Genomic DNA, 18,602 nt, shown 5'->3' with positions numbered 1-18,602 from the left:
GAAATTTTAGTAATTATATTGACGAAAAAAGAAGAGTTAGTGGTCATGTAATGGTTAGCTTTCTGGACTCCAAATACAACAATCAGACTGCGTTTCAGTATAGGTCGGACCTGTTTTGGTTTTTGTACTTCTCACGAGTCATTTTATTCCAACCACTCCTAACTTTGCTGCCTGTTTTCTGTTTATTTTTATTACACAGTTACATAGTTGTGTAATGCACGCGTCTATTAACGCAAAGAATTACAATACGATAAATAGGTTCCGTCAAGACTATGATCGCAGGATTCAGAGTTCAGTAAATATATCGGCCCTCAAAGCTCGTCAATTACACGGATACATTCTGCATAAATCGGATAAATTCTAAATTATTGTGAAATAGTCGCCGTATGTCTGAGTAAAAACTGTCTACAAAATTAAACCCCAAGTTAGAATAAATGAGAAATCTAAATGGGACTCCAGAGGTTCCCACAACAAGCAGATCTCATCTCACATTTGCTTAACATTTAAGTGTGCCGCGTTAATCCGCTTCCGCTAACATGCAGCATTTGGTAGGTATGCATACATACATTCAGATTTAAACATTGTCTACGCAGACATGCGGCATGATATTAACACTGGCTTACAACTAACTCCATACACTGTTTTAGCGACAGAATATAATTACTATCAGCCTTTTTTGTGTATTTATGTCTTTCATTTGTCTTTGTTTCCACTTAGTTAGAGAGTAAAAATAGTATCGATATTATTTAAATTAATGGGATATTAAATCCCACATTGTTTTAAAACCGAAAAAGACACTTAAAGATTGGAATCAGAGTTTCATGCCGAATATAGTAAACTATAAAGTATCGGCGATTACTAGCGTGAGCTAATGAAAGTAGTCCTAGTACGTAGTACAATCTCGGGCAACTCGTAGCAAAGGAGATAAAGTTCTGATCGCTATTCTTGGTATTTATATATGCTGTTATTACATTATGGTGTGATTTGCATTATGGAAAATACCAAGAATAGCGATCAGAACTTTACCCACCTTTGCAACGAGTTGCCTGTGTTTGTCGATAACAATATACATGTATGTATGTATGTATATATAAGACAAATAAGTCAAGTTTGCGCCTGCATGTAATGCAAGTCTAAGTGACCCGTAAAGTAGTACAAGTCTAGGCATCTCGTGGTAAAGGTGGAATAAGCTCTGATCACTATTCTTAATATTTACCCTTAATGCAAAGCCTTGATGAGATGTATGATGCTATGCATTAAAGGCAAGGGGCCACTACCCAGACCGGTTTCGACCATTATTGAGGTCGGTCTCATCAGTGGGAGCCATGTTTAGAAATACTAACTTATTAACTTTAATTGCCTTTAATGCATAGCATCATATATCTCGTCAAGGAGATGGGCTTTGCATTAAGGGTAAATATTAAGAATAGTGATCAGAGCTTATTCCACCTTTACCACGAGATGCTTAGACTAGTACTACTTTACGGTTCACTTAGACTTGCATTACATGCAGGCGCAAACTTGACTTATTTGTCTGTTTGCTTACTTGGGAAACGAAGTAAAACCAGGTTTAAAATAGCTTGGTATCTTTAACATTTATATATATATATATATATATATATATATATATATATATATATATATATATATATATATATATATATTTATTTATTTATTTATTTATTTTACAGTCGTTGAAAAAAGTGAAAACAAGGGTGTTACGTTTATCGAAATATCAGTACCAGGAGATAGTCGGATTGACAACAAAGAAATTAAAAAATTACAAAATATCGCGATTTGCAAATCGAAGGTGAACGAATGTGCAAAAGAAAACGAAAGTTGTTCCTATAATAACAGGTGCTTTAGGAGCCATCCCTAAAACATTGAAAAACATCTAGAAGCACTCGAGTTAGATGGATTAAAAATTGGGAAGCTGCAAAAGGCCGCTTTGTTCGCCACAGCATTCATTTTCAGAAAGTATTTCCACAACTCATAGGCCCTTGGGTAGGGCTCGAATTAGTGGAATATAATTATAAGTGGAATATATATATTATGTGCGCCTTTTTATTTTTTGTTGATGTTTGAATAGGTGGTAAACATTGCTAAATACACTCTACGTATGTACAGTTGATGTAATAGATTTACTATTACATAAATGAAGAAATAAAAAAAAAGAACTATGTAGAATAAATGAGAGATTATTTATATGTACTGTGTGACCACAGATGCAAGACCCTTTGAGACTCGCATTTTTTAGACTTTTGAGACTCATATTTTCTTCCTATTATCGGAATGGATTCACTTTCTTCTGCGCATGGTAGAAGAAGGTGAATCCATTCCGATAATAGGAAGAAAATATGTAATAGGTTGAAGAAAACTTAGCTTTTTCTTTTATGAAAATTCTAATTTTTAAAGTGGTAACTATTTTGCTTGTACAACAGGTGGAAAATTTTACGTATAAAGCACGCGATTTCGCGTGTTAGTGAAGAATTCGTACATCGCCTTATTTTTTTCTTCCCTTCAACATGAATTGACTTTTCTCGGCACATTGGCAGATGAGGTTCTCGTATCTGTGGTCAAACACTATTGAGCGCACATTTGCTAATGATTTCGCTTTGTTTTGTCGAATTTTGGTGCTTAAAATGATCTCATTTAAACCCATATTTATAAGCATAAAAGAATTCGTACCAAGTGTTGAATTTCATCCAACTTTCTTTAAAAGTGCGAAGCTGTTTGGTACAGATGAAAAATCCGAAGTAAACGACTATTTGTTATTATTATTATTATTTTGTTTTCGTTATTGTGTCTTCTTTTTTATAGGAATTTCTATGGAATCTGCTTCACGAACTAGATGACTCTGATCCTAGGCTTTTCTATAAACCTATAAGAATAAATTTTTGAATTTTATAAGTAAAGCTAAACCGATTTAAGAAAACAAACGGTGTGTTTATGTCCTTGCGTGTGATTTCCATTGTTTTTCCATTGGTAATCCGATAACCAAATACAATACTATTATCAGATAATAAAAGATTATCATTGCTATTAATTGATCTCCTTTGAGAAGAATTATTAAAATAACTTGAAAACAAAAAAAAAACGCTGATAACAATACACAGACCAAAGAGAATACTGATAAAAAATGAGACCAAAAAACTGTAGGTCCCACCGAGATTCGAACTCGGATCGCTGGATTCAGAGTCCAAAGTGCTAACCATTACACCATGGGACCACATGAAGAGCTCTTCGATATTATATAAGGAGGTTTCAGCGGATATGGCTATAATAAAATAATTGATTTAGTAAACGGTTTATAATATTTGAACTTTGAATTTAATGAATAAAATTACGTTCAAAATTGAACAGAGTGTTCGATATACGCCTCATTTTGTCCGCAGCTGCAGCAAAATTCTGTTTATGTTTACTGGTGGGCTGGTGATCAGTATGTGCAGAAAGAATCTGAATAAGCTTAAATTTATTCAGTTCCTTCGGTTTTCTTTTATTTTATTTTGTATAGATTTAAGATTACGAATTGCATTTAAAATTCTAATTTTTATTATACTTTGAAAAATATAAGAAAATCGTTTAAATATCCTAAAATTATTTAGAGTTTTTAATTATTTAAAAAACATTTTTAGGAAATCATGGCAATGAATGTTATAAATACTTTCATTCATCTCAGTATTGGACTCAATCCTGAGGCCACTACTCTTTAACCTGTTCTTTAAGGTTGTTCTAAGGTTTACAAGGGAAGAATTATTATTATTATTATTATTTGACACCTCCAGGGAGTCCAAAGACTCATCGAGGGAGAGTGTGCCAACAGCATCGAACGATTGTCCCCCTTTCAACTACTAACCGTGCTCAAACTTACTTAACTGAGCCATTAGTAGCAGAGGCTCTACCAATTGACCAACCTTTGCCGGAATGTTCAACTGTTTCCACATGATGAAAACTTGGGCTAAACTTTAACAAATTAGCGATTGTGCTATGTGGGCTACTAAATCGACATCAAGGAATGTGAGGTTTTTGCACTTTGGGATTTGGAAATGCAACGCTGGTTAGTTTACACATTGGCGATGTTATGTTACAGGAGGTGGAGGAAGCGAGGGATCTTGGGATATTGGTAGTTACAAATGTAATGAAAACAGCACAGAATTGGACACTTAGATTTCTATTAACTAAGCAGAGACTCTGGAAAAGGTTAACAGGCGAATCACAAAAGGAATATCGGGTTTCTGGAATACTCATTGTACCGAAAGGTTGTGCGAATCTAAATTGCAAGCTCTGGTAAAGTGGCGGAGGAGGAATGATAATTGAGGACCTTACCAGATCGATGTTTACGATAGTTTTCAAAGTGTTAAAAAAGATAACACGATATTCATGGAAATTGTGTAAAAGTGCACTGCATAAGAGTGTGTGGGACTTGGCATGTTTTGCATGGAGTGTTGTTAGTAAGTGGAATGTGTTGCCAGATGAAGTGCGGTAAGTAAGGAGAGTTGACAAATATTATCTCAGTGAGATTGCTTCTTTCTGTCTTCCCTCGATGAATCTTGAACTCCAGGAAGTGAGTGTTAGTATAATAATAATAATAATAATAATAATAACAACACAGTCCAACACAATTTTTGCTGACTTTTATATGAGACTTGTTTTTTACTAATTTGGGTGCGCTGATTTCAAATATCAAACCCATTTTTCTTTATCACGTCAGGTTTTTCCTGAGTTGAGATCTATTGCTGTTTATTACGATGGAATTATGGATGAGAAAATTAGTGATTATGTTGACGTCTGTTTGTAAATGTTGTAATCCTATTGGTGAATCCTTGTGTATGGATGTGAGTGGTGTGTCGTCTGCATACTGATGTAGCTGCAGGTTGGATAGATCGTCTACAAAAATATTGAAAAGGAGATGGGATGTCCCCTCGCGGAATGTCACAATTAATCTCAGTTCTGTTGCTGTAGGTACGATTTCAATTCGTAAAGTTGGTTCTGTTTTTCATAAAGTCTTCAAACCAGTTGTGGAGTTTTCCCTCTTATGCCTACGGTCTCGAATTTTTAAAAAAGAATTGTACGCTCTATTGTGACAAAAGCCTTAAAATAAAGTCAAGAGCGAGTGCCAATACGAAGTGGTTTTGTCAGAGACGTTAATTATGCCACGGAGATCATCCAGTAAAATACTGGATCCTTTATTTTTAGGAAATCCATATTGAGTGTTGGACATCTTTTCGAATTTCTATAGATATGTAGCTATTCTTATAATATTATTTTATTAATATATTAAATAATATTATTAGTATATTTAATGACTAATAATTAGATATTAATTAATAAATAATAATAATAATAATAATAATAATATGTACGCTGATTTTTATGATTTCCGTGTGAAGCCGAGTTCGTTCTCGTTAAGAAAGAAGTCATATTTAGCCGCTCAAAGGCGCACAAATGAAATCTGTGTGGTTAAATTTAAAGTCATCCCGTCCATTTCAACATGGGAATTAAACACAAGAAGTTCTCTCTCTCTCTCTCTCTCTACCCGAGTAAACGAAAATAAAAATAATATTAACACTGATTTGAGAAATGTAAATTTTAAAATAATTGCTTTTTTTTCAGTTTATAATACAGAACTTTATTTTTGTTGGCTTTTGGCTTGTGATTGTTTTTTTTTGTACGTGTAGTCTAAGGATTATCACTGCAGTCACATACAAATTATTATGCTCAAGTGATTAGGTATGTTCAGATTTCATGTGATTCAGGTCAATGAAATCCACCTTCCCTCGTCTCGCTCTGTCCTGTTAAAAGGATCACAGGTTATGAAGGAACATAATAGGATCTGTGGAATAATATCCATCTTGTATAGACGTTTTCAGCTGACAATTGTTGTTGTTGCTATTGTTGTATGGCACCTTCATTGAGTCCAAAGGCATCGTGGAGACCCAATCGATCCGCACAATGCTGTATCTATCACACCTCTCCTTGAGCCCATTAACAGACAAAGCATTTACAACTGACTCTGGCAACCCATTCCACTCATTAACAATTCTCCAAGCAAAAAAATCTAGTCCTCGCACCCTGATTAACTACACTTTTGCTCAACTTCCAGGGATAGCCTCATGTTCTGTCCCTCTAGCCAAGTGCTGAAACACTTCCCCTACTTCAGTCCTATGAACCCCTTTAAATAACTGAGATGTTTATTTTTTATCATATTCTCCCCTTTTTTTGCGTATCAGCTAACTTTTGCAATCCACACACCTTCAATCTGTCCTCATAGGGGACACTCCACAGACCACTCATCTTCTTGGTCACTCGCCTCTGGATCCTCTCCACTACCTCCTAATCCCCAAATATCCCACATGTCGAAGCCAGCGAAGTAAAATGCAGACATGGACATATTTAGGAAGACTTATTAAAAACAATTTTTTAAAAGTCGAAAAATAACCAAAAATCGTCGTTTTTTATATTCCTCCTGAGTCATTTTTATCCGAAAACTTCCACATTCCAGAGAGAACTCATCGTTAAAGCAATTTCGATCAGTTATTCATCGAATATTTTACGACTCGCTTTGGACATGAATGACATCTCCTGAACATGCAAGAAAAAATAAAGAAAAAACATGAAAAAAAAAACGAGTGAAGTGTTGGATAACAAGGAAATGTGCTGATATTTTAAGCGACTACTTGGCTGACGTTATTGTTTTATTAGAGGCGAATTAATACTTTTTCTCGGCAATTCTAGAAATAATATCAAATTAGTTAAAACAGGAACCGATAAGTATTCAAAAATATCAAGAGAGTAAACTTCTAAATTCGAGTTGTCTTTCGCATCCCTTTGGTTCTTTTCGACGTATATGAGGGGAGTTGGCTTTTACGATGCGATTTCATAAAATTCGATGATTTTTTTAAGTCACTTTGATATAATAAAGCATATCTAATAAAATATAAAAAATATCTCAGAAATACCAGAAAAAAATCAGTTGCTTGAGTACAACGACGAACCTGTTCTCTGTATGTTGGCATTTCCTCCCTCCCCCTGGAGTACAGGGTAATGCCCGATAAATAGTCAAATTAATACGAATCATTCCGTATCAGAATGTCGGCAAGTATTTGATGTGCTCTTGATCACATTCATTACCGCTCAAAAGGACTTAATAAAACCAGTCCCAAATTCCCCACATTCTGTCGGTATGCAATTACTTGGATCAAGACGAATCATCCTCTTCCATATTGCTAGTTTAAAAGCTGGAATCAAAATTGAACAACATCGATACCTTCGTGTGTGCATCTAAAACCTCGAATGTTGTTATATTCCATCGCACCAAACAGGAAATATGGTAGCTTATGATTTAGACAATTTTTATCAGCTTGATTCAAACAAAAAATGGAATGTCTTCGTAACTTTGTTGCGAATTCCAAATACCAAATTACAATAAAACCCATCAATCCAGTATCCTAAAATAATTTCTTAAAGACTCACAGAAAAATAAAATTTAAGAAGTGCTTACGCATTTTTGTGAAATGCACCCAATGACATAATAATATTTTTTTCTGTAATAATATTTTATTTATCATCCTACAGAATATTTACATATATATATATATATATAATATATATATAATATATATATAATATATATATATACATACATATATATACATACATATATACATACATACATACATACATACATATACATACATACATACATATACATACATACATACATATTTACATATATATATATATATTTTTGTTGTTGTTGTTGATCTCGGTTGAGATGTAATGTCACTGCTTGCATCCTCGAAGCTTTTTAATGAGCTTATCTGAGGATGAGACCAGGTTAAATATTTTTTATTGATTTGCTTGCTGTGTTGGAAGGAGGCTGTGTTGGGAGGTCAAATGAATTATCTGAAAGGTCTGATCAAAGTGAAATTGCCGATATATCCTGTGTTATTGCATCTGTCATGATGGTTCACATTCTTTTTTATTGTGGGCTTCTTTTTGAGCTAATTAGGAGGCTTTTTTCCACTGGCATCCTTTCTATGTCTTTTGCGCTTTTAATTTGTATTGGTTTTGAAGTTTGTGACTTCCTCAAGAATATCTTGGCATCTCTGATCCACACAAATTGGTATTTATTTTCTGTTTTTTCCATTTATTGCTTGGTACAACAGATTCTGGTTGAATGGTGTTAAATATTCGGATAGGAAGATTGGTGTGTTGTCTTGCTGTGCGTTCAAGCCCTTGGCAACTGATTTTATCGAACTGCTTGCTTTTATGAGATTGTCTCTTGTGGACTTGCTTGTAAGACGAACTATGACTAGTGGAGGTCGTCGCAAGCCTTGTGTTTTCTCTTCCTAAGAATCCGATTTACGGTCGGAATGTCGTTAAGCTGTAGGGGAGTGTCAATTGCATGGCCTAATTTTAAAACTACGTCTCTGAGGTTTTCTGTAGGTGCAGTTTCAGGAAGACCGTTTATGACAAGATCTTCTTTATGTTGTTGCTGATTTAAACATTCGTATTGTAGTTTTAGAGAATGAAGTTCTTGACGAAGTTCGGATGTCTCTTTCATCAAGTTGTGTTGCCTGAGTTAATGCTAATTTTGATGTCTTTTATCGTTTGCAACACTTTTATCACTGCTAAATTATTATGTTTGACCAAATCTTCATATTCACTAGATTTTTGTGTTATTTGTTCGTTCTGTTTGTCGAAGAGGTCTTGCACAAGATCTACTAAGCTGGCTTTTATAGTCTCTAGACCATTTTCTATTAGTATATTTAAAGAGTTGAAATTATAGGACTCAGCTGCATTTTTTTGTCTGTTCAGTTCGTCATCCGATTTTGCCTCCGGTATAATCGGTTGCGTCATAGGTGGCTTCCTCACGTGCGTTTCTTTGCTCCTCCTGCAGATTACAAACGTTCACGTGGTGCATTGGTTTTACGATGCCAGGTTGTTTCTGAAAAGCCGGCACATTTTAAGTGTAGAATCCTACTGCATTTCGTACAGGTTATTTGGTTTTTATCGGAAGATAAATCCTCCAGGCATTTGATACACTTCATGACTCATCTTTTTTCCCTTGAACAATTGTGGCGTGATTGTAAAGATGACGACGTCCTTTGGTCTTCGCTCGTTGTTTAACGCGGTCCTCTCTGTTCACTTTTCAACACTTCAAAATTTGTTTTTTCTTAGCCGATTTCGATGGATTTTTTAGCACTGTCTTCAGCGTTACTGGTAGAGTCACTTTCAAATTAAAAACAGGAGTTGGAACCACTTTAAAACTATAAAAGACGGGAGCAGCGATATCCATTCGTATGTACAATAATAATAATAATAATATTTTTAATATTTTATTATTTCTCAGATAAATTACTTACATACATACAATATAATAATAATAATAATAATAATAATAATAATAATAATAATAATATATTAATAATTATTATTATACTCGTTAATTAAAATTATAAAATTATCATAATATGTTATTTTATTTTATTATTATTAATTATAATTATTATTGATAGTGTTGCATGTGTGTGTGTGTGTATATATATATTTATTTATTTAATGTTACTCAAGAATTTTAAAAAAATAGGACAGTTTATTAATGTTTAATGGATTTTATGTAAAAAGTAATGTAAGTAGTAATAAAATTCAAATACGTGATGATTATAAGAATGCTATAAAGTAAAATAATAATAAGATCAGGGTGACCACTCAGCGAAAATATTTAGAACTAACTTATGCAGGAAAAAGGTACTAGATCTCAAAAAAAAGTGCAAAATTTTTATTTGCTTTCGTTTCATTCACTCTATTTCGGGCATTTTACGGTATTACTACCTTATTATCATAGATGAACGCAATGCAAAACCACTAAATTAACACATGTACGACAAATCTGAAAAAAAAAAGAAACCAAACTCACCTCACTGTAGTCATCTATGAGTCCAAAAGCTGCAGTTGTCATTCATCATAACAGAAGTCCCAGTTGTAACTCTCGCACTTCACATGCGTATTAATTTACCATATATTTTTTGTCTCATTTTAGTGTTTAAAATAATGTAATATTAAAGTTTCTGTTATTTAATATGTTATATACATATATATGCGGAGGTTCCCACTCAAAAGAAAAACACTGGAAGTATTTATTCATTATTTTTGGCAGATTTTGCTAAATTAATTGACTCTTCAGAAATAGTAAAGTCTGTAGCTGACGAAAGTTTCAATTTTTCTTTTGTCAAAAGGAGTTCATTCATCAAAGGAGTTTGAAGTTGATTTCTTATTTTCTTGTCATTTATTGTCACTTCTGAAAATATTCTTTCGGTTGTTGCTGATGAATGAGGGAGGCACAGCACAGCTTTAACTAATGTTGCTAAATTAGAAAATATTTGTTCTCCGACAGCATTTTTCATTTCAAACACATCATGAATTCTTGACCTTTTTTCAATGCTTTTACAGTCTTCAAAGTTGCCGTTCTTTATATACATTTTCTATGTCTAAAAACTGACCATTGTCGGCTGGATTTTTCTTTTAAATGGGGTCCAAACTATGCTGTGCATTAATAAAAAGTGGTTATTCATGTTAAAATATTTAATTTTTCCACTTGTTTCATTGTTGTAATGATCTTATAACGCCGAGAAGTATTTGAATAGCGAAGAATATATTTTAATTGGTTAATACCAGTCGGATTGCGCGAATAGGGGATAAGGGGGGGAATGGAAAGGTTAGCAAACAGTGAGAAGGGGAGGAAAAAAAGCATGCTGGTGTCATTGAATGTGACACACGAAGAGGTGGGAGAAGAGAAAAATTTTAAACTCCTTTGTGTAACTCTCATATTGTTATTTTAATTATTATTCGGAAGGAAGAAAGTACTAGATCTGTTGGTTGGTGAACGTACACTAAACATTTATAAAAAGTACTAGATCTAGTACAAAAGTACTAGTAGTGGTCACCCTGAATAAGATCCTTATTTAAAGGTAAAGGCATCTCCAAAAAATTAGGACGATCCCTAGGCCACTCAATCGTGGGCGAGAGACCGTCACTCTCAGCGGTGGCTCCACTCGGTGATGGCCTTCCACCTACCACAGCTGAGCAGAACGCTCAAATTCCGAAGAAAAGCATTCACCGACAAAGCCCCTCAGCGGGCCGTGCCGGAGAACACTTTCCCCGGAGACTCAAATTGCTCCCTTAATAAGTAAGGCAAAAACCTTAAGAGAGCCTACTCATATTAGCAATATGAGCAATAGCCGAGCCTTAGTTAAACTTTATTGGCTACAGATAAGATCCTGTGGCTTTTCACACTGCTAACCATTACATCGAGTATTACATCGATCGAATAAGCAATAGCACTTCGTTTTGATTGTTAATTATATTAAGAATAGAAGAATGATTTTATGGTGTTGGAAGAATTATCGGATTTGATTTCTTCTTTTAGCATTTTTTAATGAATCGACGAAAATAATAAAATACTTTTTCACGTTTTACTATTTTATGAATAATATTTATAGTCTGAGTTTAGTCTCATAATAGTTATAGGTTTAAATTTAAGTAAGAGAAAACATCCAACTATAGTTTATTGTTAGATTGGCATTGAACGCAGAAACAAGCTCAAAGTGATTTCCGAACACACTCTAAATAACCCCTCGAGTAATGAAATTATCATGGATGAAAACATTTAAAATAAGATGGGGAAGGAGTGTCCCAGATTCGATTCCCGTTGAATGACGCGTGTAATTTCAGGATCTCCCTCAGGCATAGCCCAGTTAGCCGGTCTTGAGCGTGGACAGCAGGGTTCCCCCCCCCCCAAGTTTATCTGGGGTTTTTCATCCCGCCAGCAAGCAAACCGGCCCCTTGAACACACACACACACGGATCTACAGCCATACATACAACCCCCCCCCCCCCATGAGGAGACTCAACTCGCCCGAAAGGGACGGGAGAAAAAAGGTGGGAACTCCATGCGAATAAATAAATGAATAAATAAATAAATAAATGTAATTAAAATGTTATCTTTCTGATTTGCTACAAATCGATAATCCAACTGCTAGACAAGCACCAAAGATCAAAATTACAGACAATTATCATTATTCCAGTGAACTAAGTAATTTAGAAATTAGGTAATGCTAGTTAATACAATCGTACAACAAATAAGGCTGCGTACACTATATACCACATAATATATTTGTTCTTAAAAGAACTGGGAGATGGATTGAGTCCTTGACTTTTTATCCCGTCATCTGAATGAAGTAAATCTGTGTGGATGGAGTGTTATTGAGCTAAAAAGCTCTAGTCATGGCTGGGTAACGGGCAATAGCGAGCCTCAGTTAAAACTTCATTGGCTACAGCATTGCCATTCATTACCTTGGAAGTCCTAAAAAGGACTTTTTTTTCCCGCTCATAATATAATATATTTGCCATTAACCATTAACATTACTGACAGGATGGGTGAAGCACTAGTGCGTTTCATATTCCCCTTTATCTGTAATGAGAGTTGTTTGGGGATGGGAGGTTTGTGAGCGGTTAAGCTCGCCCTCTGAGGGCAGTTGTGTTAGCTATGATCAGTTGAGAGAAGAATAGCCTTCGGTCTTTTGTGTTTGTAGTAATCAGTCTCATTGTAATTGACAGCTTGCACGATTAGTGGGTCTGAATGTGAGCTTGACTTCACGAAGAATTTTTCTGCAAGATTACGAAGAAAGGAGGAAATGTATGGAATGCTAGTTTCTCGGTGAATTTGTGAATTTCTGATGAACCACGGTGCATCCAGGATCATCCTAAGGCATTTGTTTTGGATTCTCTGTAATTTCGAAATGTTTGATCTTGAAGTGTGACCCCATGCTGATGAGTCCTAGGTAATGACCGGACGTTACCATCCGGTAAAGAAGCAATTTATTATGTAGGTTCAATTTGCTCTTGCGGTTCATCAATGGGTAGAGCTGTGCTATTACTTTGGAAGATTTGTAGCCAATGAGATTGATGTGCTTGTTAAAAAGGAGTTTCTTATCCATTAATACCCCAAGATATTCGGTCTCTGATTGCCATGAGATCTTATGACCAGAGAGCAGGATGTCTTCCTTATTGCAGATTTTTCTTCTTGAAAACATCATGGCTGAGATTTTGAGGAGGTTCACTTGAATCCTCCAGTTGGTGAACCAGTTTGCTAGCTCATTGATACTTCCTTGGAGTTTACTAATTGCTATGCGAGGGCTGAGCGATATATATATATATATATATATATATATATATATATATTCTTAAAGTTCTTAAAAGAACTGGGCGATGGACTGAGTCCTTGACTCTTTATCCCGTCATCTGAATGAAGAAAATCTATGTGGATGGGGTGTTACTGAGCTAAAAGCTCTAGTCATGGCTGGGTAACGGCAACAGCAGAGCCTCAGTTAAAACTTCATTGGGTAGAGCATAAAAGAAATGGGCGATGGACTGAGTCCTTGACTCTTTACATCTGAATGAAGAAAATCTGTGTGGATGGAGTGTTATGGAGCTAAAAGCTCTAGTCATTGCTGGGTAACGGCAATAGCAGAACCTCAGTTAAAACTTCATTGGCTACAGCATTTACCATTCGTTACCCTGGAAGTCCTAAAAAGGACTACATTGCCGATATATATCTATATATATATATATATATATCTATATATCTATATATCTATAGATATATAGATATATCTATAGATATATATATATATAGTCCTTATAGTCCTTATAAGGACTGGCTTAAAGGGGCGAAGCATGAATGCTTTTAACTTCCCAGTTATCTGTAGAGGACGGTGTAGGGATAAGGTGTTATTGAGCAATTAAAGCTCTGATCGTGGCAGGAGGGTAACAGCAATAGCCGAGCCTCAGTTAGAACTTCATTAGCTACAGCATTGCCATCCATTACCCTCCAAGGATATTGGATTGAATGAATCAATCTCGTTGTTGACACATCACATCGGTTATATATATATATATATATCATTTGAATTATAAAATTATCATCTTTACTTTTCTTTATGGTGTTTAAAAATTTTATATATAATTTTGTTTAAATTATAACTGCTGCAAATATAATTAATTTTTTAAAGAAAATAAATAAACTACACTAAGTTATTAATGAATTTTAAATATATTTTATTTTGTTAACATATATTTAATAAAATATCTTATTTTCCAAAATCAGATACCTTCCTCAATAATATTGCTAGTAGTAACTGTACTTACCTGCAGTGAATAAAAATATATAAAGAGTGAATGCGAGGGACAGCTGTTTGTAGACACTGCTGCACATCTTGCTTTTTTATAGCACACTAAAAAAGAAGAACGAAACGAATATGTAATATATGCAGAGAAATCACGTATTAACTCAGATTGGGTTTTTGGAATTTCGTTTATTTTTAAATATTTGGAGGTCAAAGTTGATGGATGCGCAATATATGATCCTCTCGAGTAGGATCGCTTAGTCTCTCCTCTATAATCCAACTCTCACCTTCACGTGGTGAACTCTGGCACCAGGTGGAAGATTAGGTACTAATCCCAATGGGAAGCTTGGTCAGGTACAAAAGAGAGAAGGGAGATTTGGGGAAAGTTTGGAAGCACCTAACATGGCAGCCCCACCAATTGCGGATAGCCGACAACCAACCCATCTGAATCGTTTCTTACTGCAATGCTTCAAGAAAGAAGAAACTGGATTGTCACTCTGGAAAATGACTCGGACAGGGTAACGGATATGAGCAGGATAAGGAAACGGGGAAAATGAAAATAAATAACAATATCTGGAATGTTGCTACTTGGAATGTCGGGAGTATCCATCACAAACATCAAGAAGATCGAGACAAAACCCTGATACAAAATGGCTTTCGTCCATTGACACAGCTTTTACATTAAGAATCTTAATGAAAAAACCTATAACGAAAGAATCAGATTTTCTAAAAATATGAATGATGTCAGTGATATCACTAACAAAGGCATTTGAAGTACATTATAAATGAATAATGAAGCAATTAGAAAGTTTTTTAACCACCCAACTGGCCATGACGTGATACACGTCAAGGTTGCTGTGGATGCGAAGTGCATATTAAAATGGTTATACCATTAATATAAGTTCGAAAACAGCCATCATTGGGTAAAATATTTTTTACCCAATGATGGCTACATGGCTAAATCACATAAAGCATTATTACAGGACGAGCCTTATCCTTATAAGGACTGGCTTAAAGGGGCGAAGCTAGAATGCTTTTCATATTCCCCGTTATCTGTAGAAGACAGTGTAGGATAAGGTGTTATTGAGCAATTAAAGCTCTGATCATGGCAGGAGGGTAACAGCAATAGCCGAGCCTCAGTCAGAACTTCATTGGCTACAGCATTGCCATATTTAAAGGTAAAGCCGTCTCTAAAAATTCGGACGATCCCTAGGCCACTCATTCGTGGGCGAAAGACCGTCCATCTCAGCGTTGGCTCCACTCAGTGATGGCCTTCCACCCACACGCCACCACCGAGCCGAACCGCTCAAATTCCGAGGAAAATAATTCACCGACAAAGCCCCTCAGCGGGCCGTGCCGGAGAACACTCTCCCCGGAGACTCAAATTGCTCCCTTAAGGCAAAAACCTTAAGAGAGCGAACTCAAAAACTCTCGAATCTCATCACCCAAGGGGGTAACAGCAGCAGCCGAACCTCAGTTAAACTTCATTGGTACAGCATTGCCATCCATTACCCTCCAAGGGTATTGGATTGAATGAATCACAGGACGAGCCATTTGTAGACATATTACTTATACAAATTATTCATAATAAAGGATTTGGTGTGTAAAGTATTTATTTAAGATTTTATACATATTTGAAAACCATTTTGTAATTTTAATAAAATGCATTTTAATATTATATTTTCCCTTTTATATTATAAAGGAAATAATTTTTAAATAAAAATATCGTTTATTATATTAAGATTAATATTGGTTATTAGCTATTTCAATATTCCCTATACAGCAACAGAACATACTGAATGTGAAATCACGTGTACAGGCTGGTCACTGACTTGTAGCGACATCTATCGACAGCATATTGGTGGATAGATTTTGTGTATAGTGGAGCATTATACTTATTGGTATTAGGTATTTATATATTTTCAATTTAATAGAGGAATGGATTCACTGTAATGTTGTAATTAAAGTATTTTTACATGAAATTTTATCATGTTTTTACAGAAAGAAATAAACAATGCAGACGACAAGTGTGAGAATTAAAAATTTCCGAACTTCTTTTCCAAAGTTGAAGACTAAAAGATAATTCATCTGAACGGCAGGGTTCTCACAAATTCATAGCATGTTTTAGTTTAGTCGAAATAGTTTGCCAATTTTCTTTATAGTACTTATCTTATGCAGTATATTTTTATATTTATGATATAATATCTTTTATAACAACCTGCGAGACATTTTTTTCCAGCAAATGATCTGTTTCGGTTTAAATAAAGTTTGAACAAACGAAATGGCCCGAAATTACATTAACGAAAAAGTAACGAAATTGAAAGGCTATCGTATTATCTTTTTAGTGATGCGGTTACTCGTTATATATTATGTGATTAGTTCTATTATTTTCAGGGTTCAGTTTAATAACATTTATTATTTATGATTTACCTGATCGAAAAAATATATAGAATTACATTATTATTTAGTGATTGCATTATTAATTATATTGAATTAATTATATATTTAGTAATTAAGTATTATATTTAATAATGTCATTTAATTTCACGTAGCGGTAGAGACTGGCTAATCAGCCGGCCTGGGTAGCTGAGAGGACAGTGAATACTTGCTCTTCAATCAAACGTTTGTAGATTCGAATCGCACCAGAGACATGGGGGGTTTGTAAAAGCTGCTCTGGACGAGCTTGTATAAGTTCCTTCAGTTTAGCAGGCGTCGTTTTATTTCTTTTGTGGAGAACCCTTGCACGAAAGGCTAGTCAATCTACAGTACATTAGTATTGTGGACGGCAAGAAGGAACTTAATCATATTTGACTTAAACAGCTGCGGATTTGTACCCTTTGGGAAATGCATGTGGCAGAAGACTCTTCCAGAGGGCAGCAGTGGAAGGGAAGAACGAAGAGGAGAAATTTATTCTGTGGATTTGGAGTTAAACCGAAAAAGCATGTTGATTGGTAACGCACGCATTTGAATGGGTTTGACAGAGTGGGGGAATTACTGACGCCAATTCTGATGGACTGCGGTCATAAAAGTATTTATAGAAGAGAAAAGAAGCGGAAACTGGAGGCTGCGCGTGGTATATTTAAACTGTCATTTTCTGTATAAAATCTTTTAGTGGCACAACACCCCAGATGGGAGTGCAACATCCAGTTGTTGGGCATATTTGTGATTTCACTTTTAACAAAGAGAAGTTAAAGTAACGCCTCGCGAGAAAGAGAAAAAATTAAAAAATGTGCTTCGCGTTTCATCTCACAAATCTAAAACTGAACTTGAACATATTTTGGTTTTACATCCACGTATATCTAGCGTCCAAAATCCTTGGTGTCTTTTTAACCAAGAATTCTTCTTGTTCTTGGGATATGATATGGGATGTACAATTTGGTGGTAATATCTACTTCCAGACTTACATCCCTTACACTGTATAAAGATTTTTGCCCGACAAGTGTTCACCTCTTGGGGGAGCTGAACTATTGTATAGAATGAGAAGAATTTTGCAATCTACCACTGGAGCAAAGATGTGCAGTAGGATCGAGGCTCAACAAAAACCGTTTGAAGCCTTAATTTTGATTGGTATTTTGATTTGGTTTTCAAATTTTATCGCCTTTCAAGGACTCAAGACATTTAGATTTTCCTGATCACCTGTGGCTGCCTTTTGATCATGCCTTGCTTTCTCTGTATTGGAGTAACGCTAGTGGAGAGGAAACACATCCTTAGACTGTCTGAACCCTGTTGACCCTTCTTAATCCTCTGCTTCAATTGCATTCGCAGTCAATATCATGCACTTTCATCAGCATTCCACACTCGATCGAGACTGAGGCACTCATGGACTACAGGATCAGCAGATTCATTTACAACCACGGCGATTTCTGACCAATTTTTACCGCACACCTTATGGACGGACCTTCCATAACATTTCTTAGCGCTCATCGACTACAGGTTCAGCAGATTCATCCACATACTCGATAACAACTACGGGGATTTCTGACCAATTTCTACGACACACCTTATGAATGGAAGTTCCATGACATTTCTAAAACCTGTGAAGCCATCTTTCCTTATAGTCACACTCACATACCAATTTAAATTATTTAATTTCTTTATTTAATAACTTAGCCTGTTCCTTTAACATGCTAACCGGCAAGTGTGACCTGAAGTTCTCGATCTATTATAACACGATAATGCTCACTACTCTTCCCAATTTTTTCGTTTTTCTAACTCATTTTGTCCTTATGCTTCTTAATACCATACTCATCAAAAAGTTGCTGTGCCTATCAACTACAGTGCAGTTTTTCAACACTTCTAGGTAGGGTTCATTTCACAGTAATGGCGATGTCAAGCGTAAACGCAAGTCGATATCGATGACGTAGAAGTTTCGAAACCACTCAAAGACAAACAGTATTCGTCTCTTTTGGCGGTG

The 18,602-nt window shown here is 35.3% G+C and overlaps 1 non-coding gene across 1 annotated transcript; it reads right to left on the bottom strand.

The window, feature by feature from the left end:
* Window positions 1-3,157: 3,157 nt before the first annotated feature.
* Window positions 3,158-3,229, bottom strand: TRNAQ-CUG (transfer RNA glutamine (anticodon CUG)). The gene has a single exon. It is a non-coding gene; the product is annotated as a tRNA-Gln (tRNA).
* Between the last annotated feature and the right edge of the window lie 15,373 nt (window positions 3,230-18,602).

This window comes from Typopeltis vanoorti, chromosome 9, assembly GCF_054136105.1.
Source record: "Typopeltis vanoorti isolate ZY-2024b chromosome 9, IOZ_Tvanoo_1.0, whole genome shotgun sequence".
Classification (NCBI taxonomy): Eukaryota; Metazoa; Arthropoda; class Arachnida; order Uropygi; family Thelyphonidae; genus Typopeltis; species Typopeltis vanoorti.
Note: the sequence above shows the minus strand (reverse complement) of the source record. Positions and strands in the feature narration are given on the sequence as shown.